This window comes from Mus musculus, chromosome 4 (assembly GCF_000001635.26).
Source record: "Mus musculus strain C57BL/6J chromosome 4, GRCm38.p6 C57BL/6J".
Lineage (NCBI taxonomy): Eukaryota > Metazoa > Chordata > Mammalia > Rodentia > Muridae > Mus > Mus musculus.
Genome location: NC_000070.6, coordinates 44953275 through 44978969, shown reverse-complemented (window position 1 = coordinate 44978969; position 25695 = coordinate 44953275). Strand labels below are relative to the sequence as shown.

General features: G+C 49.0%; 2 long non-coding RNA genes across 2 annotated transcripts; both read left to right on the top strand.

Moving 5' to 3' along the window:
• The first annotated feature begins 364 nt into the window (after nt 1-364).
• Gm12679 lies at nt 365-11882 on the top strand. Its single transcript, XR_003955389.1, has 2 exons — nt 365-724; nt 7833-11882. It is a non-coding gene; the product is annotated as a predicted gene 12679 (long non-coding RNA).
• A 7303-nt stretch (nt 11883-19185) lies between these two features.
• Gm30763 lies at nt 19186-22408 on the top strand. Its single transcript, XR_390522.2, has 3 exons — nt 19186-19259; nt 21540-21616; nt 21832-22408. It is a non-coding gene; the product is annotated as a predicted gene, 30763 (long non-coding RNA).
• The last annotated feature ends 3287 nt before the right edge of the window (nt 22409-25695 follow it).

Genomic DNA, 25695 nt, shown 5'->3' with positions numbered 1-25695 from the left:
CCAGGCTACCCAGTGTGGTGATGAATATTTGGAAGCTCAACTCAGAAGGCTGAGGCAGAATTGTCATGAGTTTGAGGCTAGCCTGGGCTACAGAGTGAGTTTGTGGCCAGCCTGAGACACAAGGTGGGACCCTGCCTCAAGAAAGAAAGAAGGGAGTTGGCAAGCTGGCTCAGCGGGTAAGCGCACTGACTGCTCTTCCCAAGGTCCTGAGTTCAAATCCCAGCAACCAAATGGTGGCTTACAACCACCCTTAATGAGATCTGACACCCTCTTCTGGTGCATCTGAAGACAGCTACAGTGTACCCATTAATAATAACAAATAAATCTTTAAAAAGAAGAAAAAGGAAAGATTAGACTAAAAGAATTTATCATCATCAGTGGCCAACTATTCAGCAAAATGGGGGATAATTGGCAACATGAAGTCAATAAAACTGACACAGCTTATAACTTTGTTGTTAATCAGTAAATTCGGACAAAGCCATGGCTCTATGCTTCTTCTCTAACATCCTGGAAGTGCTCCATCCATTTAGACCATGTTGTATCCATGGTTCAACATGGGACCTTTCCCAAACGGCTATCAAGTTACTCAACAGCAGCAAAGGTTGTGTAAACACAAAACGAATGTCTACGATGAAAATGACCCATGGTACAGGGGCATGGAGAAAGCAGCATTCCTCCACAACCTTCCGCCAATCTCCCTCATACCTGTGGTCTCTTCTCAGAGGTGGGCACTACTCCTAGTTTCTTCTAAAGTTTTTTTGAAGTGTTCATGTCAGGCAGTGGTGGCACATGTATTTAATTCCAGCACTTGGGAGGCAGGATCAGGCGGATCTCTGTGAGTTCAAGGCCAGCCTGGTCTACAGAGTGAGTTCCAGGATAGCCAGGGCTATGCAGAGAAACCCTGTCTCAAAAATACCACCAGCACCACCAACAACAACAACAACAACAAGATAGATAGATAGATAGATAGATAGATAGATAGATAGGTAGATAGATAGATAGGTAGATAGGTTAGATAGGAAAGAAACTCCATTTTATCCTAGGCATCCATCTTGGTACCCTCTAGTCTCTGACTCCAGTTCCTGGAAGATAAGTTTCCAGTAACCCTGACTCAATGTACAGAAATGTACAGCCTTGATCATCTACTTGCTATGATATGTCTAACTGCTTTTTTGTTTGTTTGTTTCTGAAGCTGCTTGTGCAGACAGTCAAAGGCTATTTTGAGGTTGCTTTGCCTAATCGCTGAGGTGCAGAACAGCTCCTGGCTAGCTTGTGCTGATACTCAAGGTCTTCTTGTGGTTTCTCCTTTAAAAACCCTTCCTTCACCCCCTTCTCACAACAGTCTCAGGCTGGGCTTGGAGATCGTTGTCCTGCTAGCAGTAATCAATACATCTTTTAATTATAATTCGATCAAGTCTTTGATGGACTTTCCCCAGGGATCAGGAACTCTGTACCGGTTTGAACTTATGTGACAATATCTGCACACGTTCCTGGAAGCAGAGTTTGCTGAGTCAAAAATTTGTACACAGCAGAAAAGGAAAGAAAAATGTAAGCACTAGAAGTTTTGATAGATCCTGCCAAATGCTCTTCATGAAAACAGTTCAGTTTAACTTCCAAAAAAGCAGTGTACGAACACACCCATTTCCCAGGGTACTAGTTTTAAATGGTAATTCATTATGATTTTAATTTTCAGCTCTTTCTTGAGCAAAGATGAGACTTTTTGTACCTTTAGGAGAAAATTCTGGGGCCTGTGAGATGACTCAGGGGTCCCAGGCTTGGTTTCCAGTACCCACATGGAGGCTCACAACCACATATTGACTCCAGTTCCAGGGGAGCTGATGCCCTCTTGTGGCTAACCCTGGTGCACATACATGCGTGCAGGCAAACACTCACATACTTGAAAAATAAGAACCACTTCATTTTCCAGAACCTGTTGACGCTCTTGGCTTCTTCACATGGCCTGGCTGTCTTTGTCTCAGGACACTGAGGGAATTAGACATTCGTCTATAATAGGGTCGCCAATATACAATACGCCTCCCAGTTTGCTGTTTATCTTGTGATTTTATCCCTTCTCCTTGCCTCCCCTCCAAAGGAGGGGGTAGTGGTGATAGGGATGGACTCCAGGTCCTCAAAAATCTTAGGAAAGTACCCTAGCACAGAGCCAGCCCCATGCCTGATTTTACTAATTTGTTTGAGACGGGTTTTGTGTAGCACTAGCTTCCTCTACCTTCTTCATTCTGGGATCACACGCATGTTCCACTATACTTGGCTTTTTACAAGAAAAATGAAGAATGTTTTTATTTCTATGACTCCTAGACTTTGCCACTATCTATGTTGCAAATGAATGATCTCCCAAACATGGTGGCTTAACGCAACAGCCACCATCTTACTGTGGTTGCTTAAACAGTTTCTGGGTGTTTGGACTCAACTGCTGTGTCTTAGGCTGCACACAGCTGCAGGCAGGTAATAGCTGAGCTGAGGCCGCTGAAGGTTTTCCACATTCCTGTCTGGTTGCTGAGGCCAGCCAGCCGCTGAACTGTTGTATCAGCGTTTACACAGGACCACACTCTGCCAACTTGGACGTCCATAGGGCTCAGAGACTGGGTTCTGAGCATGGGCTGTGTTGAGAGACTGGAAATAGAAGCTTTCCATTTCTGAGGCTTGAGCCTGGAAACTACCAGGCCAGTGTCCAGCTCTCAGCATGCCCAGCTATAGGACTCTCTTCTGATGGCAGAGGGTCAGAGACCCAGGGCACGTGCCAACACTGCCATTGCACTCCCAAGACAGACAATACAGTTTTTGTTGTTGTTTGTTTGTTTGTTTGTTTTGTTTTTCAAAACAGGGTTTCTCTGTGTAGTCCTGGCTTTCTTGGAACTCACTCTGTAGACCAGGCTGTTGTTGAACTCACAGAGATCTGACTACCTCTGCCTCCCAAGAGCTGGGATTTAAAGTGTGCTCCCCCCCCCCAACCCCCGCCACCAAACTGAGTTTAGTTTTTAAAAAACAAATCTCATACTTTCTTCCTCTGGAACTTTTGTGAGTTATTTATGTTGTTGCTGCTGCTGTTGCTGCTGTTGTTTTCTGATACAGCACTGGCTGTGTAAGTCTGGTTGGTGTAGAACAATATGGACCAGGCAGGCCTCAAACTAACAGACACCTTTGCTTTCCCCCATCAACTTTTATGGCTCTGGAGTTTTGAAATTTTGTTATATGTATTTTTTTCAGACAGATATCAGATGTTTAACCTGTTTGTTGGACCTGATTTTACTCATGTCTGCTTAGCCCACTAGCATTTATTATGAAATAATGCTTTTTTTCTATTTAAAAATTTGGAGATGGAGATGTAGCTGGACAGGTAGAATGCTTGCCTGGCATTCAGACAGCCCCAGATATAATCCCCAGAATTTATAAACCAGGTGTGGTGGTACATGCTGGCAAGTTCAGCACCGTGGAGATGGAGCCTCAAGGAAGTTTTAGTAAATTAGAGGCCAGCCTGGGTTACTTGGTACCCTGTCTCTAAATAAAGACATAATGAAAGTTTGCCACCATTAAACACTGAATCCACATACCCTGTGGTCTATTTCTAAATGTTAGGTTCCTTTCTGCAAAGCTCCCAGTCTGTCATAGGTGTTGGTACCACACCAGGTAAGTTATTGTACACTTGTATTATACTGAATATATCAAGATTACTAATTGAGTAATCTGTCGGGGCTGGTGAGATGGCTCAGCAGTTAGGAGCGCCGACTGCTCTTCCAAAGGTCCTGAGTTCAAATCCCAGCAACCACATGGTGGCTCACAACCATCCGTAATGAGATCTGATGCCCTCTTCTGGAGTGTCTGAAGACAGCTACAGTGTACTTACATATAATAGAAAAAAAAAAAAAAAAAGGTAATCTGTCCTCTGCAGGCTAAATTCCAAACTCTGCTTGCGTTCCCTCTGTTTGTTGGACCGGACTTTACTCATGTCTGCTTAGCCCACTAGCATTTTAAGCTATAAAATACATTTTATTGACATCAGAGTTTTGCTATGTACCCCAGGCTGATCCAAATGCACCCCCCCTGGCATGTTAGAATTACAGGCCTGCACTATCATATCCAGCTTAACATTCATTTTAATCTCAAGTACAGTAAGTCCCTATGGAAGAAATGTTAAATGCTGTGAACACCTTCTCCCTTCACAGTAAATCCCTGGTTTTTTTTTTTTTTTTTTTTTTTTTTTTTTTTTCAGAAGCAGCCTCCTGTGGAAAGCCATATTGAATTGAAGGTCCCTTCTCAGTGCCCACAGACCTCTAAGATGCCTGAGGTTGGGGGTTCCTGTACCCCACACTGGGCCATGAGTTTCTTGAGTTCAAAAACCTCTTGGCCACCGTCTTTGGCAAGCAACATAGTATCAAGCTTGCCAAAGGACCGGATTTGTCTGTGATGGAAGGGCTAAGGAACACCCAGGCTTGGTCACCGCCCAGCCAGCCTTGAGGTTGGACAACAAAGAGGAGGGGCAGAAAGAAATCAGAAATCGCTGAGGCAGAGGTTAGGAGTCAGTCTTCTAGGGCCTCGTGTGGTTCCTCGGGGAGTTTTAAAGTCAGAAACACGGGGCAAGTGGCTGTTAGTTGAGGCAGGAGGAGCCGTCTTGCAGCCATAGGCTGGACAACAGGGGCATGACAGGTCCATGGAGTCTGAGTGGGGAGGTGCGATTCCAGGGTGGCCTCGGGATGAAAGCCCGCACACCCTCTCACTTGTGCCTATGATGGGTGGGCATCTAGAGGCCGCGGGGTTGTTTATCTCCAGCAAGTCCACCCTATTACATCACCTTCAGAAGCCCTCCTGTCGACTGTGAGGAAGTGACCCTCTGTGTGGTGGGGAGAGCCATGGAAGGGCGCTGCTGGGACCTCTACTGCGGGGCCTCGGTCCTCTAGCCACAGAGAGTGTATTGTGCTGACAGTGGGCTCTTTCTGGGAGAACAAACCTGGCCAGTGCCAGACTCAGATGCAAACCCGAGGCCTGAGTAGACCCAGGCTCCTGACTGTGCAGGTGAGAGGCAGACGAGAAGTCTGTCATTCTAGCGATGCCACGACCGGATTTACAGATAACGTGGTGGGATATGTGCGAGCGTGGGGGTGTTGCTCTGTGGAAACAGGCAGATTTTGCAGCTTGTTGTCATTGCTGGGGCATCGTGAGAAGTTGGCTGCTCAAAACATTGGGGCCACAGACTGGCTGGGTGACATCTGGCACAGCCCTTCTGTCTAGTTGGGAGAAATCACTGAGATCTCTTCGTGGGCGGCAGGTGCCAAGTCCTGGACCAGATCTTCAGGAGCCGGAGGCACAGTGGGATTAGCTTACACCGCACCCTGCTGGCCAGGGGACGAAATACATCCGTGGCATGTTCCTAGCCTTGTTGGGCTCTGCCGCCTCCTGGTGTTCATCCTCACTTTTGTGACACAAGTCCCTGCAACCCCTCCCCTGCAGGCAAGCCCTGGGTCTCTCTGACTTTTGTTGGAGGTGCGGAGGGATTTGAACCCAGATCCTGCTCGGTCCTTGGCGACTTTTTCTAATCACCTAGCTTCTGTTAGATCCTCGGACTGGGCTCCACCCTCCACTTCTGGAATCTGGAGGCTTGCAGGCTTGTACTAACCTGAAAGCCCTCCTAGACTCCCCAGCAGCTGTCTCAGAGTCCTGTGTCACTCCGTTCCCTACTGTCCTCAGCTCTGTCCAGCCTTTGACCCATTGCAAGACCCCAAAGTTATCCCTGTCACCTGGCTTTCTCCCAGCACTTGCCCAGCACACTCAGGCATAGAGTAGCCGAGCTGAGCCTTTTGCCTAGAGACACCTGGTGGACCAAGCACCCACACCCACGGGCTCAGCTCAGAGTATGGTCTGCTTTCCCAGCCAGGGGAGGGGCTACAGGAGGAGACAACTCGAAGATGCATTTCAATACTAGGCTTGCACAGGTACCTGTAAACTCATCAAAAGGTCAAATCTCAGATATAGAGTTATGTACTTCCCAACTTTATACAATACATGGTTAGCAAAAGGATACATTGTCCTAATGTATCCTAATGTGCTGTTTCAGTTAACTAACATTTACTACCTGAATGAATGTCCCTCATGCATACTGTGGAGGTTTGAATGAGAATGGCCCCATAGCCTCAGATATTTGAATGCTAGGTCCCCAGCTGATGAACTGTTTGGGAAGGATTAGGAGGTGTGGCCTTGTTAGAGGAGGTGTGTCACTGGGTGTGGGCTTTGAGGTTTCAGCATCCCAGTTTCAGTCTCTCTCTCTCTCTCTCCCACTGTGATGATAATGGAGTAACCCTCAGAAAGTATAAGCAACCCCCCAATTAAATGTTTCCTCTCATAAATTGCCTTGGTCATAGTGTCTCTTATTAGCATTAGAACAGTAACTATAGACAGCTAGTTGTTTGTTCAACAAATGGTTAACACAATTAACATTATCCCAACATGCCACTACAGTTAACATTAACCACCTGCATGAATATCCCTTATTACACACGTTAGCAGAAAAGCCCACATCATATTCTGTGATCAAAATTAGCTTTATGTGAAGTAGAACTTAAAATGAGTTCTTGTTGCTATGGTAGTGGCGGCTTTTATTTTTTTACGAAAGGGTCTCATGTACCTAGACAGGTCTCAAACTTACTGTGCAGCCAAAGATGGCCTTGAACTCATGATCCTCCTGCCTCTGCCCACCAAGTACTTGATTACAGGTCTGTACAGCTGTTGTCTGGCGTGTTTTTCTTTTTATGTATTTTATTTCTGAGGCAGGTTCTATTTTCCCTAGCCCAGGCTGGTCTCAAAAATCTCGATTTTCCTACATTATCCCCATGAGAGCTGAGATCACTATGCACAGCAAGATTTAAGATTATCCCACAAATGTTTCATCATTATCACCACCACCACCACCATCACCACCATCATTTTGAGTCAGGGTTTTACTATGTTGTCCTGTCCAGATAGGAACTCACTGTATAGATCTGACTGCTGTTGAATTCATGGCAATCCTCCCGCTGTTACCTCTGGAGTGCTGGGATTACAGGCTATGGCCATCACTACAAATCTTGGGGGCCACTAACCTTTCAACAATGCTCTCTCCAGACGCAGAAAAGATGGAGAGCAACTTAATCCTGAGACTGGCCACAGAACTCAGGGTTCCTTGTGGGCTTTGGACAAGACACTGCTTCTGTTAGGACCTTGCTTCTTCCTGAAGCATGAAGCTGATGTGGCAGAGGCCAGCCCACCTCCTCTTCAAAGGGCTGGATAGTAAATGTCTTCAGCTTTCAGGCCTGTGGTCTCTGTTGTAACTCCTCAGCACTGTGGTGACAAGCACAAAGGCTGCCTCAGATAATGCAGATGAGTGCCAATAAAACTTTATATAGTGACTGCTGAAATGTCAACATCATCTCTTTCTCATGTATCCCAAAGTGGTTGTTAGATTTTTTTTTTTTCTGAGCATGATCCACTTTTACTACGGTAATCTACAGGTGACCAGAGTTAGCCCACAGGGGTCATTTATCCCCAACGCGCTGTGTTCCCCGACTTCCACGCGTGTATGAGATATGCCTTGTTAAAAGGCAGATTCTGATTGAGCGCATTTGAGGAATGGGAATTCTGCCTTTCCTATGCGCTCCACGCAGTTGTGGCTCCAGCTACATTCCGAGTGGTCAGGCGAGGGACAATCATCAGCTTAGCCAGTCTCTGGAATGGTGGCTTTTACAATCAGTCCTGTCCGGTCCCAAAGCGAAGTTCCAGTCAGGCAACATGACCGCACTGGGTGCCTGCTTCATCTACTTTCTTTCTCTTTCTGTGTCTCCCTCCAGTTTGCCTCTCCAACTACAACACAAGCTCCTTGAGAACAGGGGCCTCGCTGCTCCGTCTGCTGGTCCTTCCCGACCTTGTACCGAGCCTCTGACCTGCAAACATCTGCTAAAGTAATGATGGAGTTGAGGATGTCATCGTTCTATCGCCACCTAGTGGACTCTTTTCCAAACTGCGGGGTTGGGGAGGAAGATGCCCTTGATTGACCAGGCTGGAGGTGGTTGCTATGAGCCTTTCATATCTGTACTCTGCTTTCCCTTGGAGCAGAGACTTCCTGGAAGAGCAGGGGCAGGGCCAGGGCCCAAGAAGAGACAGGATCGGGGACAGCTGAGGTGATCTGGAAGATGAGATAGAAAATGACAAACAGGAGGAGGAGAGGGAATTTCCAGGGCTGTCACTTCGAATGCATGATGAGGTCATTTAAGCCCACAAAGACCAGTGAAGCACATGGTGGGACTCCTGTTTTACACACATGGAAACCAAGGCACGGACAAATGAAGTGGCCTGTTCTGGACCTCAGACCCTCTTGGAAGTGGATCTGAATGAAGGCCATCTTTGCAGATGAATCAGGCTGTGTGCCTAGGTTTGTGTTTGGGGACTGTGGTTTATGGGTGGGTACCAGACATGTGCAAGAAAACTTTAATGCAGGCATGAGCACAGACGCCCAGGTTTGGGGACTGGGAACAGAGCGTCTGCCTTTACGATGTCCAGCAAGCGGGGTCAGAGTGACTTTTGTCCTGTCCAGAGTCTGGGTGGTTGACTTTAAGTTCACAGTCTCAAGCAAAAGGCCTGGTCCCTGACCACAGAGGGTAACAGAGAGCTTTGTTGGAACCCAGAAGTGTGCCCAGACCTCTGAGAATCACCCTTGGGTTTCAGTTCTCAGTGGGGCTTGTCCCTGGGGGCAGCATGTGTGTATAGAGTGCAGGTGGGATGGGGGCTGGGCCTTCCCCAGAGGGAAGGGAGCCAGCAGGCCCTGCCTCCAGGCTGTCCGATGTTCTCAGGAGGGCATGAGGAGAGGTGTGGGGTACCCAGCTCCCCAAGTCCAGCGGTAGAACCGCGCAGCCCCCAACTGCAAACTTGTGCAGTTTCATATCCCACAGTGGCAGTTAACTGCCTTGCTCTTCTGGGAGCAGAGGGCTCCAGCCTGAGCGATTTAGAGAGATGAGGGAGCCATGCTCTCGCACACAGAGCTGGAACCCCAAGACTATAATATTCACCCCCTGAAAGCTGAGGGTGTGCCTGGCTAGGAGTCTCACTTTTTGTTAGTAGTGCCAGGTTGGGCCAGGAGCCTCTTGTGAGCCAGGGAAGCACTAACCACTGAGCTACACCCCAACTACTCTTCAGTTTCTATTTTGAGATGGTCTGGCTCAGTTGCCCAGGCTGGCCCTTGAACTTGCAACTCTCTTGCTTCTGCCTCCAGAGTAGCTGGGATTTCAGGCCTATACCACCAGGCATGGCTGGAGACCCACTTTTGAGGTGTGAAAACTGAGGCTCAGAGGGCCAGAAACACCCCTACCCCTCAAAACCAGGTCACCAATTTTAAGCTGATCTGAAATCCAAGTCTAAAAACACCGAGGCATTTGACCACAACTCCAAGGAGGCTCCCAGGCCACTATTGCTCCCTAGGCCAAATCTGAAGCCACCCATCCCTCGCCAGCCTCTGGGTATCACTGCAGCGTCTACTTCTGCTTAGGGCTTCTTCTGGCTTCCAGTTTTCCCATAACAAGGTCCATGCCATACACATCTGATCTCTCTCTCTGACCCTAAAAGTCCCTCCACATTTCCGGTGTGGAGCCTGGGATCAGGGCTTTGAAGGCAAGGGAGTGGGCAGGGGTGAGCCTGTTCTGAGAACCTGATGTTCGGTCTGAGTCCCCTGGGGTGTACACTTGTAAGTGCCCTTTAGCCCACAAGGGAATCCTTGTAGTGACAGACCCCATCCCCGTGTTTGTTTGTTTGTTTTTTGAGACAAGGTTTCTCTGTGTAGTCCTGGCTGTCCTGGAACTCACTCTGTAGAACAGGCTGGCCTCTGCCTCCCCAGTGCTGAGCCTGTCCCGATTTTTCAAGTGGGAAAGCCGTGGGGTTAGTAGAGGGCATGGCCTGCTTGAATCCTGGCATGTTCCAGACAGAACAGCCACCTATACAGCTTCAACTTCCTTTCGTGGAGCCATTTGATCTGACCCAGCTCCCCAGAAGCTGCCCAAGGTCCCACACGTGCATCAGATAGCAGGCACCTCTTTCTGCCTGGCGGTATCCGATGTCTCACCAGCCCAGCCGTGTGCTTCAGGGACGCCTCAGGAGGAGACTGGAGTGGCCGGATTCCCAGAGCTTCCTAGTGGGAGCCTGTTCCTCCTGCGACCTGGCTCAGGGCATGGCTGGGCTGCTGTAACAGCGGGGACCCAGCTGTTCATGTTCACACACATGATGCCCCTCTTTTCTCCAAAGGAGCCACTGCAGGGTGGGGGTGGGGAGCTAAGACCCAGAGTCAGGAGAGCCATTGCTTGCGCAGGGCTCAGCTCCTGTCCCTACATACTGAACAATATGGTCCAGGGAACAAGAGTGGCAGAAAGTGCCTATGCAGGCTTAAGCAAGGGCCGGGACAGTGGGAGGTGGTGTCTCCTAGATTCTGCCTGAGCATCGTCCAAGAACGGAGGCTTCCTTGACCACCAGCATCTCAAGATGATTTCATACTAGTAAAGGGTCCCCATAGAAAAGCCTGGTGGTCAGAGAGACATTCCAAGGCCGCACAGAAGTCCTGTTCCACCTTTGCACTCCATGGCGCTGCAGAAGTGGCTCCTCCCAGCATAGAAACCATAGCAGGAAGACCGTGCGCCTGCCCTCAGCTTTGCCTCTGTCCTTCATCTAGGCCAGGTGTGTAAATGCGGAGTCACCGGAGCTGTGCAGGTCTCACCCGACCCTGCCTCCAGCCTAGGGGTGCTGTGCTCAGGACACAGCTTCTCTTCCTGCTCCAGCACTGGCCCTCCACGGCTCTCCTGCCTTCAGCTTTATTTTAGGAGAACTCCAAATGAAATCCCGAAGATTTCACTTCCAGAATCATTTGGGGACCCCAAAGGCTCTGGGGAGGCTCTTGAAGCTGAGGAGTCTTTCTAAAGGTAGAGCTCAGCTCCCCCAAAAGTCCAGGTTCCACTTCTCTGCACACCCAGAAGCCCTCTCGCGCCCCCCCCCCCCCAATCCCCTGCTAATCCTCTGGTCTAAGCCACTGTTACCTGTTACCTCTGTAGCTGCCTCCACCCGTCTCTCTGCTTCTGCTCTGGCTGAAGGCAGCAACTGACCCTGGATACAGCTAGTTTTCATTTAGGGCAAACACCTCCTCCAGGAAGCCCTAGAGGCTCTTCCAAGCCTCCAGTGAAAGTGGTCCCACCTTCTTTAGCCTGAGACTTGTGGTAAGTGTTGGGCCAGTGATATCACAGTGGGCCCCTGAGTCTCGGCCAGAGAACACCTGGGGATTGACTAAGCTCAGTTTCAGCTCCATGGGGCTCACAAGCACCACAAGGTAGTTCTTGTCACCCCCATTTTACAGATGAGCAACTGTGGTTAGAGGCTTCCCCACGGTGCTTAGCCTGAACAGTTGGGCAGAGCACCCAGAAGGCGCAGCTGTGGCCTGTGTGTGCTGGACTGTCCCATCCATAGCACGTGAGAGTCGACCAGCAAGCCTGTGCCTCCCTGCAGAATATTCGCACAGGCAGCCCTGCCATGGCCTGGTAGCCGGCTCCGCTGGGACCCAGGGTGTCTTGAAGCTGTACTGTGGAGAAAGGGAAGGCAGGGACTCTAACTGCACCTGCCCCTCACCCTCTCCTGGGAAATGGGACCCTCAGTGTGGAGGCTAAGGAGGCACCAGTTGGTTCTCCACGCCCAGCCCTGTCTTTGCTGTTCTTCACCGGTTATAGGCCATATGGCCCCATTATGGTGTGTGCCTCAGTTTCCTTGTCTGTAATGTGGGCTACCTGCCTGAAAGGGTCAAAGGTGAAAGAGAATACTGTAAGAAAGTGTTTGGCACAGCCTGACAAAAAGTAAATGCTCTCTCTTTCTCTGTCTCCCTCTGTCTCTCTGTCTCTGTCTCACCCCCACCCCACCCCCACCCCATGTGTGTGTGTGTGTGTGTGTGTGTACAGCCCCAGATACGTACAATCAAAGAACTCAGGTGGCCGGGAATCGAGGGTCATGAGTTTGAGGTCAACTTGGGTTCTATCCTGAGGCCTAGGCTCCTTAGTGAGTTCTCAACTCAAACAGAACAAACCCACAGTAAGATCCCAACAGTGATGACAAGTCTCTGGCAAGGCAAACACAGGAAGATGTCGATGGCTGTGTGCTCTATGGTTGAGATGGTGGCTGCATGCTCTATGGTTGAGATGGTGGCTGTGTGCTCTATGGTTGAGATGGTGGCTGCATGCTCTATGGTTGAGATGGTGGCTGTGTGCTCTATGGTTGAGGTGGCTGTGTGCTCTATGGTTGAGATGGTGGCTGCATGCTCTATGGTTGAGATGGTGGCTGTGTGCTCTATGGTTGAGGTGGCTGTGTGTTCTATGGTTGAGATGGTGGCTGTATGCTCTATGGTTGAGCTGGCTGTGTGCTCTATGGTTGAGATGGTGACTGTGTGCTCTATGGTTGAGGTGGCTGCATGCTCTATGGTTGAACTGGCCGTGTGTTCTATGGTTGAACTGGCTGTGTGCTCTATGGTTGAGATGGTGGCTACATGCTCTATGGTTGAGATGGTGGCTGAATGCTCTATGGTTGAGGTGGTGGCCGTGTGCTCTATGGTTGAGCTGGCCGTGTGCTCGATGGTTGAAGACACACCTGGTCAGTGGGGAGACGCTGTAGTAAGTTGGCTTGAATCCTCGACAATTCTTCAGCTAGTAAGGAGCATAAAAAAGAAAGATCCAGGATGTGTTTGGCAGAGCACGGTATTATGAGGTGAAGGGGGTGCCTCTGTCGCCCATGCTGAGGCATCCCTTCCCCCTGAGGGACCAGCCATATTTAGGGCATGGGAAGGAGTAGAGAGGGAGGGTAAGGGGAGGGAGAAGAGGGGAGAAGGAGAGTCCGGCTAGGAACATGTGGTGGGGGGTGGAGAGAGAGGGAGAGAGGGGGCAAAGAGTAAGAGGGCAAAGAGGGGCCAAACAGCCCATTTTATAGAAAGCCAGGCATCACCTGGCTGTTGCAAGGTAACTGGGGGGCGGAGCCTAGAAGGAATGCTGACAACTCAGATTTTCTGCAAGGCTGGAGAGGTTTACTTGAACAGGTTTCATAACAAAAGGAAATGTTAGGGCCGCAGGGATATGACTCTACTTCCAGAGAGTCTTTTTTCCTCCTCTGCTTGGTTCTCCAGCAGTCATTTGATGTGTGTGTGTGTGTGTGTGTGTGTGTGTGTGTGTGTGTGTGTGTGCATTTATTCTCCCCTATTCATGGTGGAGAGTTGGGGTGAAGACTAAGCAAGGTGAAACTTTCTCCACAGTGGCTCCCTTGGGCTCTGCCTCTGGACGGCTGGCTGGGTGAGTGGGTCTTCTAAAGTGGATCCTAGGGCAACCTGTGAGGAGCCAGCCTTGGGCAGGGAGTCCCAGGGCAAGGCCCCTGTTGTCTATAGGCTGTGTGATAGACAGACTGCCCTGGCCTGCCTCTCCACCTCACCCAGGGCCTCTGGGACATCTGTCCTCAGACCCCCTAGGGAGACATGGGAGTACCCAAGCCCAGGCTGCTCTGACTCTGGGAAAGGCCCTCTGTGTCCTTGACCCAGGAGGCGCCTTGGGAAAACCCTGGGAAAGCTAGCACCTGGTGCAGGTGTGGGCTGGGGCCTTTTTTTTTTTTTTTTTTGTTCCTTTTTAGTTGTAATATGGAAATTTTCTGCTATGCAAACTTGGCTGGAAATATAACAAGTGAAACTGGTCCTATTGCCCAGCCTGGGAAATAAAACTACTTAGGAGGGCAGGGTCTCCAGGTAGGCTTACCTCGGCTCTCACCAGGGCTCCCCAAATTCACCTTCAGTGTTTATCCACCAACTCCACTTTCCTTTGCTACTGTCCATTGAAAGCTGTCTTTAGAATTATATTTGTGTGTGTGTGTGTGCATCTAAGTGTGTTTGTGAATCTGTGTTGTGTGTGTGTGTGTGTGTGTGTGTCTGTGTGTCTGTGTGTATGTCCATGATGTGTATGTGTGGGGACATGTACTGTGACATGTGTGTGGAGGTCAGGGAACAACTTTGTGGGGGAGGGTCTCTCTACTGGGGTCAAATTCAGGTCACCCAGTTGTGGTGTCTCAGTTTGCTTACTGTCATAAAACAAAACAAAACAAAACAAAACAAAACAAAACAAAACAAAACACTGACCAAAAGCAACTTGGGGAGGAAAGGGTTTATTTGGCTCCAGCTCATGGTCCCTCATGGAGGGAAATCAGGGCAGGAACTGAAGCAGAGGCCAAGGAGTTACACTGCCTGCTTCCTTGATTCCAGGCCCCATTCAACTTCCTCCCTCCCTCCCACCCTCCCTCCCTCCCTCCCTCTCTCCCTCCCTCCCTCCTTTCCTCCTTTACTTCTGTTGAATGCCTGTATGTGCACCTGGTGCCCCAGGAGCTCAGAGAAGGCCTTGGGTCCCCTAGAACTGGAGTTACTGATGGCCATGAGCCACCATGTAGGAGCTAGGAACTGAACCTGGGTCTTCTGCAAGAGCGACAGGTGCTCTTAGCCACTTATCCATCTCTCCAGCCCTCTCAGTTACCTTTTATTTTTGTTTTTGTTTTTGTTTTTCGAGACAGGATTTCTCTGTATAGCCCTGGCTGTCCTGGAACTCACTTTGTAGACCAGGCTGGCCTCGAACTCAGAAATCCACCTGCCTCTGTCTCCCAAGTGCTGGGATTAAAGGCGTGCGCCACCATGCCCAGCTTCAGTTACCTTTTTAATATACACCCCAGGCCCACCTGCCCAGCGACTGCGCAGTCTCCACTCCACAGTGGGTCAAACCCTCGTCCATTAAGTAGCAGTCAGGAAAACACCCCTAGACATGTCCTAGGCCAGTTTGATAGTGGCAGCTCTTCAGTTGAAGCTCCCTCTTCCCAAATTACCAAATCGCCATCCAAATTAGCCAACACACGTGGCAGGCACCTTTCCTGCCGAGCCACCTCACCAGCCTCTGGAATGCTGTGATTTTTAGGTAGAAGGTCACCCTTCCAAATCCAGGTTATTTACTCATCCATCTAAGTGTCTTTGGATGAGGGTACCATCTTTAGCAGTTACCCTTCAGATTATTTGTCTATCTTCTTCTATTCCAACAGTGTTACCCTAGGCAAATGTCATCTTGTGTACGTGCCAGCAAATTCCCAAGGCTGAATTTAGAGAGATTTAGCCAGAAGGTACAAACAGATTTTCTGAAGTTGCAATGGTTACTCCCAGAGGACCTGGGCGGTCCAGTCCCCTCCCCCACACTCGTTGCTGTCAGATTTTTTAAAAATACTCGCCAATCCACCCTACAGGACACTAGACAATTGTTTAAATCTAAGTCGGCCAGGTTGGCTTTTGCCTATTGGTCTTATATCCAGGGAATCGTCTTAACCAAAGAACTAGTGTGCGGCACGGGGTGGCCGCACGTGTGTGTGGATGCAGCAGACGAAGCCACCAACTGTTTCCTGCCACTCCCCTATTCCAGAAGCTTCAGCAAGGCCTCCCCCAGCCCGCCCCACTCCCGGTCAAGAGACTTCCCAGGACAGCAGGGAGAAGCCGATCTGCTTGAGTGCAGTGCCGCCCCTGGAAGGGAAAGTTGAAGACGTCTCCCAGAATGAAGAGATACAGCAGAAAGTCAAAGAACAAAACAAACGAAGCAAGGCGGGCTGGCCCGGGGGCTCTGACTTCTGAGTAACAGAAATTCCAGGAAAGCAGAAGGAAGAAAGTAATTAATTTTTTTCATGTTTCTTAGAATTGAAGCACGTTAATACTGAGACCAATGAAAGAAATAGACTCACACAAAGAGATTTCAGGGCACTGGGGACATAGACAATGTCCTCCAAGTGTGCAAAGAAAATGGTGATTCCCAGAATAATGGATCAGAATGGATAATTTAATTGCACCTGTGGAACCAGGGTACAAGGGAGAAATGTGTTCAAGGTCTAAAAAAAAAAAAAAAAAAGGAAAGAAAGAGGTTTGGTTAAATTTGTGGCAAAGATGAGATCAGGCCAATGATCAGCGCAAGTCACTTAAGTCCTGGAAACCAAGGTTATGCCAGAGAAGAAACTCATGGTTTCCTGAAAACTCATTTAACAAAAGATTTAGCGGAGATCAGTTTCAAACTCAGAAACTGTAAAAGCAAAAGCCATTTGTTGGGGATCTAGGAACGGCAATTAGGGGATCACGGGTTCAAACAGAGCTGGCTGAGAGCAGAGAAGCAGCAGACAGCCCAGGAAATCCAAGTCACATGGGAAGGGAAGGCGGAGGGTCCCAAGCAGTGTCTGCCATGGGCTGGGTCAGTAGGTGCTTCGCAGAGTCTGAGCCCACAGTGGCACCCGCCGTGCTCTGCCAGGAGGATAACAGTCTCCGTTGTCCAGTCTTTGCAAACTCCATCATCGACTTGCACATCTCTACCCACTTGAGGGTTTAAAAGGTTTCTTAGGGCTGTTTTTGTCTCTGTGTGTGGTTTTGTGGTTTTGTTTTGTTTTTCAAGGCAAGGTCTCACTGTGGAGCTAGTCTGGCCTTGAACTCACACCCTCCCGACTCGCTGTTCTGTGGCTCTCTCATTTCTTTGTCTACTGCTTAGCTTTAGCAAAGTTGACACACTTCATGGCCTCTAGCTCTTCTTTTATGAGTTTATTGTTGCCGTCTCTTGCCCAATATTTGTCATGGTGGCTTCTCTCTCAGTCTTGATTGGTAAAGTCACCATTGAATAGCGAAGTCCACTCATTCTTCACCTATCGAGCACCCCACAAATGCTGTCTTCTCCTTTCAATGTCCTCTTTTAGTATAAGGGGGTTTTCTTTTCTTGTCTTTCTTTTTTTTTTTTTAAGTACTATTTATTTGAAGTATAGAATACACTGTAGCTGTCTTCAGACACACCAGAAGAGGGCATCAGATCCCATTACAGATGGTTGTGAGCCACCATGTGGTTGCTGGGAATTGAACTCAGGACCTCTGGAATAGCAGTCAGTGCTCTTAACTGCTGAGCCACCTCCCCAGCCCCCGAGTCTTCATTCTTGTGTAGCTCAGTCTCTCTTCTGTGCATGTCTGGTCTTTGAGTTCTCACCCGTGAGTCTTCCCAGGCACCTTCCTATGGAGTTATTTCCCATCTCTGAGATTCCATGGCACTGAGGCCACAGCTGTTGCCCACCTACTACTTATCACAATGTGGACCAAAAGTATCAGAGACTCAAACAAAGAAAAAAATCCAGAGGTCATAGTAGGGCACATAAGAAGAATTGTGCTCTATCTGGTTGGGTCCCCACCCCCACCCCCCTTTCTGGGTCAGATGTCATTTTCAGTTTACCTAGTAAGATGGGGCTATCTATGTGCTTGACTTGGCCGTGATGTACGTGTGATAGCGCACGGGTCCTTCGTGAGCCCTCGGATTCCCTGTGAAATCTTCTCTTTCCTCCTGTCCAGTGTACGGTTGGTGCTGGGCACGCACTAGGTGCTGGCAGGGACAGAAGGCAGAAGGCGCTTCCTCCCGGAGTGGCCAGGAGCACTGGAATCCCCATTGCTCTGTGTGTGAGTAAGTAGGGCGTGTTTATTACGGTGACTCTTTCGGAGGTTTCAGGTGATGTTTGTTCTGGCTGCTATTATTATCATTAATTATTATTAATTAATAATAATAATTATTAGTATTATTAATGAAATCCAACAGAAAGCCTTGGTACTTGCTAGGACAGCTGCTCTGTGTCCTGCAGGCTGGAATCCAGTATTGTTTTGTTGGTGTGGAGTCAGCTCTCTATTTCATAGCTGCACCTTTCCCTTGGGCCCTTCTGATAAGTCAGAGCTTGGTATTGGAGTCATGTGAAATATGTAGAATTAATTGGGAAAACTTGAGCTTTTGGCTAAGCTCCGGGAAAGGTTAATGGCACTGGGCTAGCTGACAAAGCCTGTCCTCTGATCGGCTGCCTGTGGCTCTTTACAGCAGGTGCCTTAATGAGCGGCACTTTCTTTTTCAAATTAAGTTTTGTTATAGATGGAAGTGCATTTCCGCTGAATTCATAGATGAAGCACTAACAGCTCAGGGGACTGTGTGTGGGGATAGGGGCTTCAAGGAGGTCATTCAAGTAAACTGAGTCATGAGGGTGAGGCTAATGTGCTGTGTGGTGTTGTCATGAGGAGAGCTACACCAGGGGCCTGGGGGTGTGGCTCAGTGGTAGAGCACCTGCCTAGCTTGTGCAGGCTCTGTGTTCTGTTAGGTGGGGAAGAGGGAAAGAGAATGTGAGGGGAGAGAGAGAGAGAGAGAGAGAGAGAGAGAGAGAGAGAGAGAGAGAGAATGTTCACAGGAAGAAGACCCATGACAACTGGCTATCTGCAAGTCAAGGACAGAACCTTCTGGAGACACCAGCCCTGCTGACACCTTGAACTTTAGACTCTAGACGAGAGCTTCTAGTCTCTAAAGCTGTAATAAAAGAATTTTCTGTCACTTACGGTGCCCCGACTGTGGTGTTGTGTTATAATATCCCCAGAAGAATAATATAGTTCTTTTTTTCTTTAGTGATAAAATATAAACAATAAAAAAAAGAAATCTACTCATAATCTCACGTCCTAGGAACAGCCATTGAAGAAGTTTTAACCAGACGTGCCTTTAATCCCAGCACTTGGGAGGCAGAGGCAGGGGGATCTCTGTGAGTTCCAGGCCAGCCAGAGCTACACAGTGAGGCCCCGTGAAAAACCTGCAAACAAAGCCTGAAAAAGTCTTATGCACATATTTCCAATACGGGGTCATTCTCTGTGTTTACAATGTGAAATCTGCTTAACATCATATTTTCCATGTGTTCTGTCTACATATGCTTATTTTTCAGATCCTCAGAGTAATAAATGTTCATCATAAAATATTCAAATATCACAATACAGAGAGCAAAAGCCTTTACATTTCTTCCATGATGACTGGGCCAATCTATTAAAATTCTTTGTTGTTGTTTTGGGGTTTTGTTTGTTTGATTGGTTTTTGTTTTTGTTTTTGCTTTTGTTTTAGTTTTTTGTTTTTGTTTTTGAGACAGATCTTTCTACCATATAGTTCTGGCTGTCCTACAACTTCCTGTGTAGTCCGGGCTGGCCTCAAACTCACTGAGATCCACCTGCCTCTGCCTCCCAAGTGCTAGGGTTAAATGCCTGTGGCAGTACATCTGGCTTCTATTAACAGTTTCAGTTGTTACAACTGTGTGTGGGGACACTGCACACACGTGGAGGCAGACCTCAGTCTGTCAGGAGTACCAGTACTTCCAGAACCAACTCCACGGCTACACTCGATCTTGTAAGTAGTCTCCCCACCCACCCCCCTTTTTGAGACAGGGTTTCTCTGTGTAGCCCTGGCTGTCCTGGAACTCGCTCTGTAGACCAGGCTGGCTTTGAACTCAGAGGTCCCCCTGTCTCTGCTTCCTGAGTGCTGGGGCTGAAGGCTTGTGCCACCACAAAATGGAGGACTCCTTGTCTCAGTGGGGCGTCCGCTCTCTGCCTAGCCTTCCTTGGAGAGTGTCTCTGAGCACAGCCGCCCAACCTGATCCCTGCCCGGAAGAATCACCCTGTTGTGCATGACAAGTCCCGCTCTTGCTTCCCACCGTATGATAATTAGGTGCTGTGCTATGGCCAATCAGCCCTTTCCATCCGTAACCCCATACCCTATCCCGGAACAATAAAGAAGGGCTATCTCACTGAAGCTGCCTCTCCAGAAGTCCTTCCGTCTTCCTCGTGGCTGTCTGAACCCTGCTCACTGCTTCTGCTCCTTCCGTTCTCACGGGCGGTAGCCAACGACACACCCTCCCCACGAGAAGGGAGACCCACAGTGGAAGGCCCCATTATTTAACCTGTCTGAGCACGAGTATTTTCGTCTGTAAAATGGGATCACGACTGTGGCTACCTCTAGGGTTGAGATGAGAAGTAAATGGAAGATTCTCATCGCTCATTATATTTGACACAATTCCTTGCTCGGTCGGCTCCATGAGGTTTGGAGCAGACACAGGGTCTCAGAAATTCCAGGAATCTGACTAGACACTGTAAGAAGCCGGGAGAGGGACTGGTAGTTCAGCACTTCACTTCCGGTTGCTTTCCCAGGCTTGGAGAAGTCTGCCCAAGGCGCAGCTGGCCCAGGAAAGCCCTGATAGAAGGCTGATCTCCCACACTCTCTTCTGATGCCTGTCTTGGGCTCTAGATCAAGGACTGGAAGGCCATGATGGCAGCTGAGTTAAAAATCTGTTTTCTCCACAGCTGAGAACATAGCCTGTTGGCAGAAGCACAGGGTGTGATCTTTACTGCCTCACAAACCAGGCCTGATGGCCCGTCCCTCAGTCCCGATACTTGGGAGATAAATGCACTGAAATTAGCTTTTCAAGGTCATCCTTGGCTACCTAGGGAGTCTGAGGGCTAGAGAGATGGCTCAGCAGTTTAGAGCGCAGGCTGCTTTTATAGAGGACCCAGGTTCAGTTCCCAGTGCCCACACAGCTTCTCACAAACACCTATAACTTCAGTTCCAGGGGATCTGATGCCTCTTTGGGCACCAGGCACATACATGGTGTACAGACACAAGGCAGGTAAAAACACTTGCACACATCAAATAAAAATAAATAAGTCTTAGTCAGGGCATAATGGTTCACACTTGGGAGGCAAAGGCAGATGGATTTCTACAAGTGAGTTCTAGATCCACATGGTCTATATGGGGAGTTCCAAGCCAGTCAGGACTTCATAGTGAGATCCTGTCTCAAAAAAAAAAAAAAAAAATCTTAGCCGGGCGGTGGTGGCACTTGGGAGGCAGAGACAGGTGGATTTCTGAGTTCGAGGCCAGCCTGGTCTACAAAGTGAGTTCCAGGACAGCCAGAGTGTACTGGCTGGTTTTGTGTGTCAACTTGACACAGATTGGAGTTATCACAGAGGAAGGAGCTTCAGTTGGGGAAGTGCCTCCATGAGATCCAACTGTAAGGCATTTTCTCAATTAGTGATCAAAGGGGAAAGGCCCCTTGTGGGTGGGACCATCTCTGGGCTGGTAGTCTTGGTTCTATAAGAGAGCAGGCTGAGCAAGCCAGGGGAAGCAGGTCAGTAAAGAACATTCCTCCATGGCCTCTGCATCAGCTCCTGCTTCCTGACCTGTTTGAGTTCCAGTCATGACTTCCTTTGGTGATGAACAGCAGTATGGAAGTGTAAGCTGAATAAACCCTTTCCTCCCCAACTTGCTCCTTGGTCATGATGTTTGTGCAGGAATAGAAACCCTGACTAAGACAAATTGGTACCAGCATAGTGGGGTATTCTTGTGACAACCTGACCATGTTTTGGGGAGGACTGTGGAAGGACTTTGGAACTTTGGGCTTGAAGATCCATTTGGTGTTAAGAGCTCTGTCAGATGTTGTGTAGGAGCTTGGAAGATAATGTTGAGAACAGTGCAGAAAATGGAGGCCTGGCTTGTGAAATTTCAGAGGGAAGATTAAAGACTCTTTTCAGGGCCATTGCTAGTTTGGTGGGGGTTGGGGGGAGGGCACGGATGCTCTCTGAACTCCTGGCTACGCTTGCCACCCACCCAGCACCCTGCCTACTGTCTTCTTTCCAGGCCTCCGGTGTTTCCCAGGACGTGAAACCATCCCATCCATGGCTCCTTCCCAGCACCGGAGACGAGAGTGGAAACAGGTACTTTTTAAAAAGTGGAGAATTAAAAATTCAATCGAAAATCACACTCAGTATTCCAAGATTAAAAATTCTTTAGAAACTGGCTTATTAGAGGACATGCTTCCTGCGTCCTGCGCGGGCAGGAGGGGGCCAGGTCAGCAGGGCTCTCGGTAGGGGGCAAGCAGGTGAAATGATTATAAAATATGTCAAATAAATGGTCCTTTTTCTCTTGCCAGGAGATAAGGGAAGGTAATTTGGTCTGTCAGTTGCGCACACAGAAGACGTCATGGTCAACTGCATTAATACTGAATACTTTGTCCAGAGTCATAGAGCTAAAAGAAATTACAGCATCTCACTGCTGTGAATTCTGGCATGTCTCTCGGCAGGCCTTCCCCACCTGAATTCACAAGAGATGCTGAGAATGAAGGCAGGCTTCCCTCTGGGACTTCATTTGGCGTCCACAGCTAGTCTCTTCTCTGCTCCATCCTTCTGGACTCTTAACACGATCCCCTTTCTCAGGACTCAGGAGGCCACCTGTGCGTACCTCTGGCTCCAGACTTTGCTGGGCCTTTTCCTGCCTCGGCTAGTTCTTTGTTAACACACATAGGTCAAAACCAACCTCTTACAAGCGACTTCTTCAGGGTACTGTGCAACCCCCCCCCATCCCTTGCCTCCTTTCCTTCTGTCCCTGTGTATCACACAGGAACTCCGTGCAGTGGCAATGAGTGTGTCCTGTGCCTGTGCCTTCCCCCTAACACCCAGGGTTTGCTTGGATGAGAGACTCCCCGGGCCGGGCATGGGGCCTGGCTATGCAAAGGGGTATGTCAAAGAAATCTCTAGAAATCATTTTTGTAGAAAATGGTCTATCTCTGGAGAGATGGCTCAGTGGTTAAAAGCACTGGCTGCTCTTCCAGAGGTCCTGAGTTCAATTCCCAGCAACCACATGGTGGCTCACAACCATCTGTAATGGGATCTGATGCCCTCTTCTGGTGTGTCTGAAGACAGCTACAGTGTACTTATATATAATAAATAAACAAATCCTTAAAAAAAAGAAAGGAAGAAATGAAGAAAGGAAGAAAGGAGGAAAGGAGGAAAGGAGGAAGAAATAAAGGAAGAAACTGGGGTGCTCTCTGAGCCTGTTGTCTACTTGGGCCCCCACAGGTTGTGGCATTCTGGGCCCTTGGTGGCTGGATGAAGGCGGTCGTGTCTGCTTCGGGGAACTTGTTTGTTTCTGGCTGTTGAGCCCCCTTCAGGACAGTTACTCTCCCTCATGTTGTAAGCACTGCCTCTTTATTAAGCTGTTCTCCCAATCAATTTTATTATCAGTTAATTATGCATTAACATTCTAAGAAAATGAGTATTTGCGCAGTTGCTTAAACTCAGCCATTAGCCATGTATTTATTTCCTTCCTTTAGATGAGCATCTGTCGTCTCCTGCTAAGGGAGAAGCTGTGTTTGGGGCTGGAGCTATCTGAGGCTCTGATACAGACCCATACAGAGACCCTTCTTAGTCCTGAGCATTGGGCTGGGGTGGGGCCGGGAGACCCTGGGAAGTGAGGCTGCACCACATGTCAGGGGCCTTGGCTTTCAGGAACAGGGGCTGGGTGGGGTGGGGTGGGGTCTGCCCAAAGGTCAGTTTGGTAGGTTGTAGGGTTGGGGGTGTGTATGGGGGGAGGGGGGAGGGAGGGGGAGGAACCACATTCAAGAATGAGGTAGGTGCTCATGTGAAGCAGTACCAGAGGACTCGCCACCTCTGAGACACCCAACTCAAAATTCCTTGGAAGCCAGCCTCCTCAGTCCCCGGGGACCCAGACAAGGACCATCAGCCAGCACAGACATCCCTCCTTCAGTGGGTCTATAGCAGATGTGCTATGCGATGCCCTTCCTAGCCTTAGGCACCCGAGCCTGAGAACCATCCAAAGCTTGCTCCAAATCTCTAGGCTACATCATAGGCACTGGCCGACGGATAGACTGTTTTATTCTAGGACCCATAGTCAGGGAGATGTCTAGCTTGGATGGGGTGGAGCTGCCCAGAGAGACCGGATAAGTTTGTAGTCAGTACCTTAGAGGTCATAAATCAAATTTAGCTGGTGCCGATTTTGAAGTCGTTTTTAACTAAGGTTTTTGTTTGTTTATTTTTGTTTTCTACATTTTTAAATGGTTACAAAAATCAAAAGGAGAAAAGCATTCTGTGGCCCGTAAGGATGATAAGAACTCAAGTTTTTCTGGGCAGTGGTGGCACACGCCTTTAATCCCAGCATTCAGGAGGCAGAGGCAGGCAGATTTCTGAGTTCGAGGCCAGCCTGGTCTACTGTGAGTTTCAGGACATAGGGGGTTACACAGAGAAACCCTGCCTCAAGAAAACCAAAACCAAACAAAAATTAGAAATCAAGTTTTGTTGGAACATGGCTTATTTGCTTAATGTGTACAACTCTGCCTGTGACTACGGGGGCTCCAGAGCAATGGCGCCCTGCGGCTATGAAGAGAACTGGAGAAGGCTAAACATGGATGACCCAGCCAGTTAGACCAGCTCCGCAGATGTCTGGGCATAATAAGAACTTCTCTGTGGCAGTCACAGGGGGATTTTAGTTTTAAAGATTTAATTTTAGATCGTGTGTGTGTGTGTGTGTGTGTGTGTGTGTGTGGGTGTGTGTGTGTGATGCAGGTGCTCACGGGCAGCAGAGGCATCCGATCCCCTGGAACTGGAGGTACAGGCAGTTTCGAGCCTCCCAGACTAGGGCACTGGAGAGCAGGATGCACTCTTAGACACTGAGCCACTTCTCCAGCCCACAAGGGAGCTTTCTCAATGGCCATCTGAATGGGACATCCCAAATTATTCTGAGAGCTTTGGATAGACTCACTTAGTAAACATGGAAGCACTTTCTGGTGTGGTGTTGGGGAAACAGAGGGAATTCAGAACTCTGTCTCCCTCAAAGGGTCTTCTCGTTGATGGGAGAAAGGCCTTGCGGAGGGACACATAAACTGCAGCACGGTGGGAGTGGGAATAGGCTTGGTCCATTGTAAGAAACACCGGAGGTACGGAAAAGGGCTGTGGTGGCTCAGAGGTCATAGACCTGTCTTATTGCTTTAGGGCCTATGAAGAGACATCATGTCCTGGCAGGGGGTAACTGGCCACAAGAGAAAACAAGAGAAGTGGTGGCACACACCTTTAATCCCATCACTTGGGAGGCAGAGGCAGGCGGATTTCTGAGTTCGAGGTCAGCCTGGTTTACAGAGTGAGTCCCCCCCCCTCCCCAATAAAAGAGAAAAAACAAGAGAAAGGAAAGACAAAAGGTTTGTATGTGGTTTGATCCTACAATTTTTTCCAAGGTCAAGCCCCTAATTAGGTAAAGACTTCCCACTAAGTCCGACCTCCTAAAGGGTCCCTGTCATAAGTTCTTTGGGTGTTCTTTAAGAGCCATACTTTTAGGGCTCAGGGAAGTGCTTGTCTGGCAAGGACCCGGGTTCAATACCCAGTACTATAGAAACAAACGATTTAACGATTCTAACTATAGCTGAGGGTCTAGGCCTATGGTCAATTTTAACAAAACACTAGGAGGCATTGAAAGCATCTGGCTGGGGAGGCAGGCTCTGCCTTAAGAGATCTGAAAAGGCTTCTGAAAGGAGGTGCTGCACGCGCATGGCAATCATCTGGAGAGACTGAGTTACATGGTGCAGATCTGCAAAAGTTCACGGAGCCCTGTTAAGTGGGCCTTGTTTGCCAGGGAGAGGCCATAACTCTGTGGAGTGTAGGCAATCAAGGAATCCATTGGCTTCAGGAAGGCTGAAGTCTGTCAACCAGGCTTGGCAGGGGACAGGAGTACAGGCACATCTGTCCGTCTGTCTGTGAGCCACAGAGCCACCTAAAGGGTGGGGGTCAGGGGATGGAGGCAGGGGCATTCTCCGGGAAAACTTACAAACAGCATTCATATCTACTCCAAAGAGTGAAAAGGTCCCTTCTAGGCAGAGTGGGCAGAGCTCCGTGACCTGGACATCACCCAGAACTCTAGCCTCAGGCCCTTGGGGGTGCAGATTGGGGCTCTGAGCTGGGCTGCCAGCCGCCTGTTCCCAGGCTGCAGGAACTGCTGACCTCTGAACTCG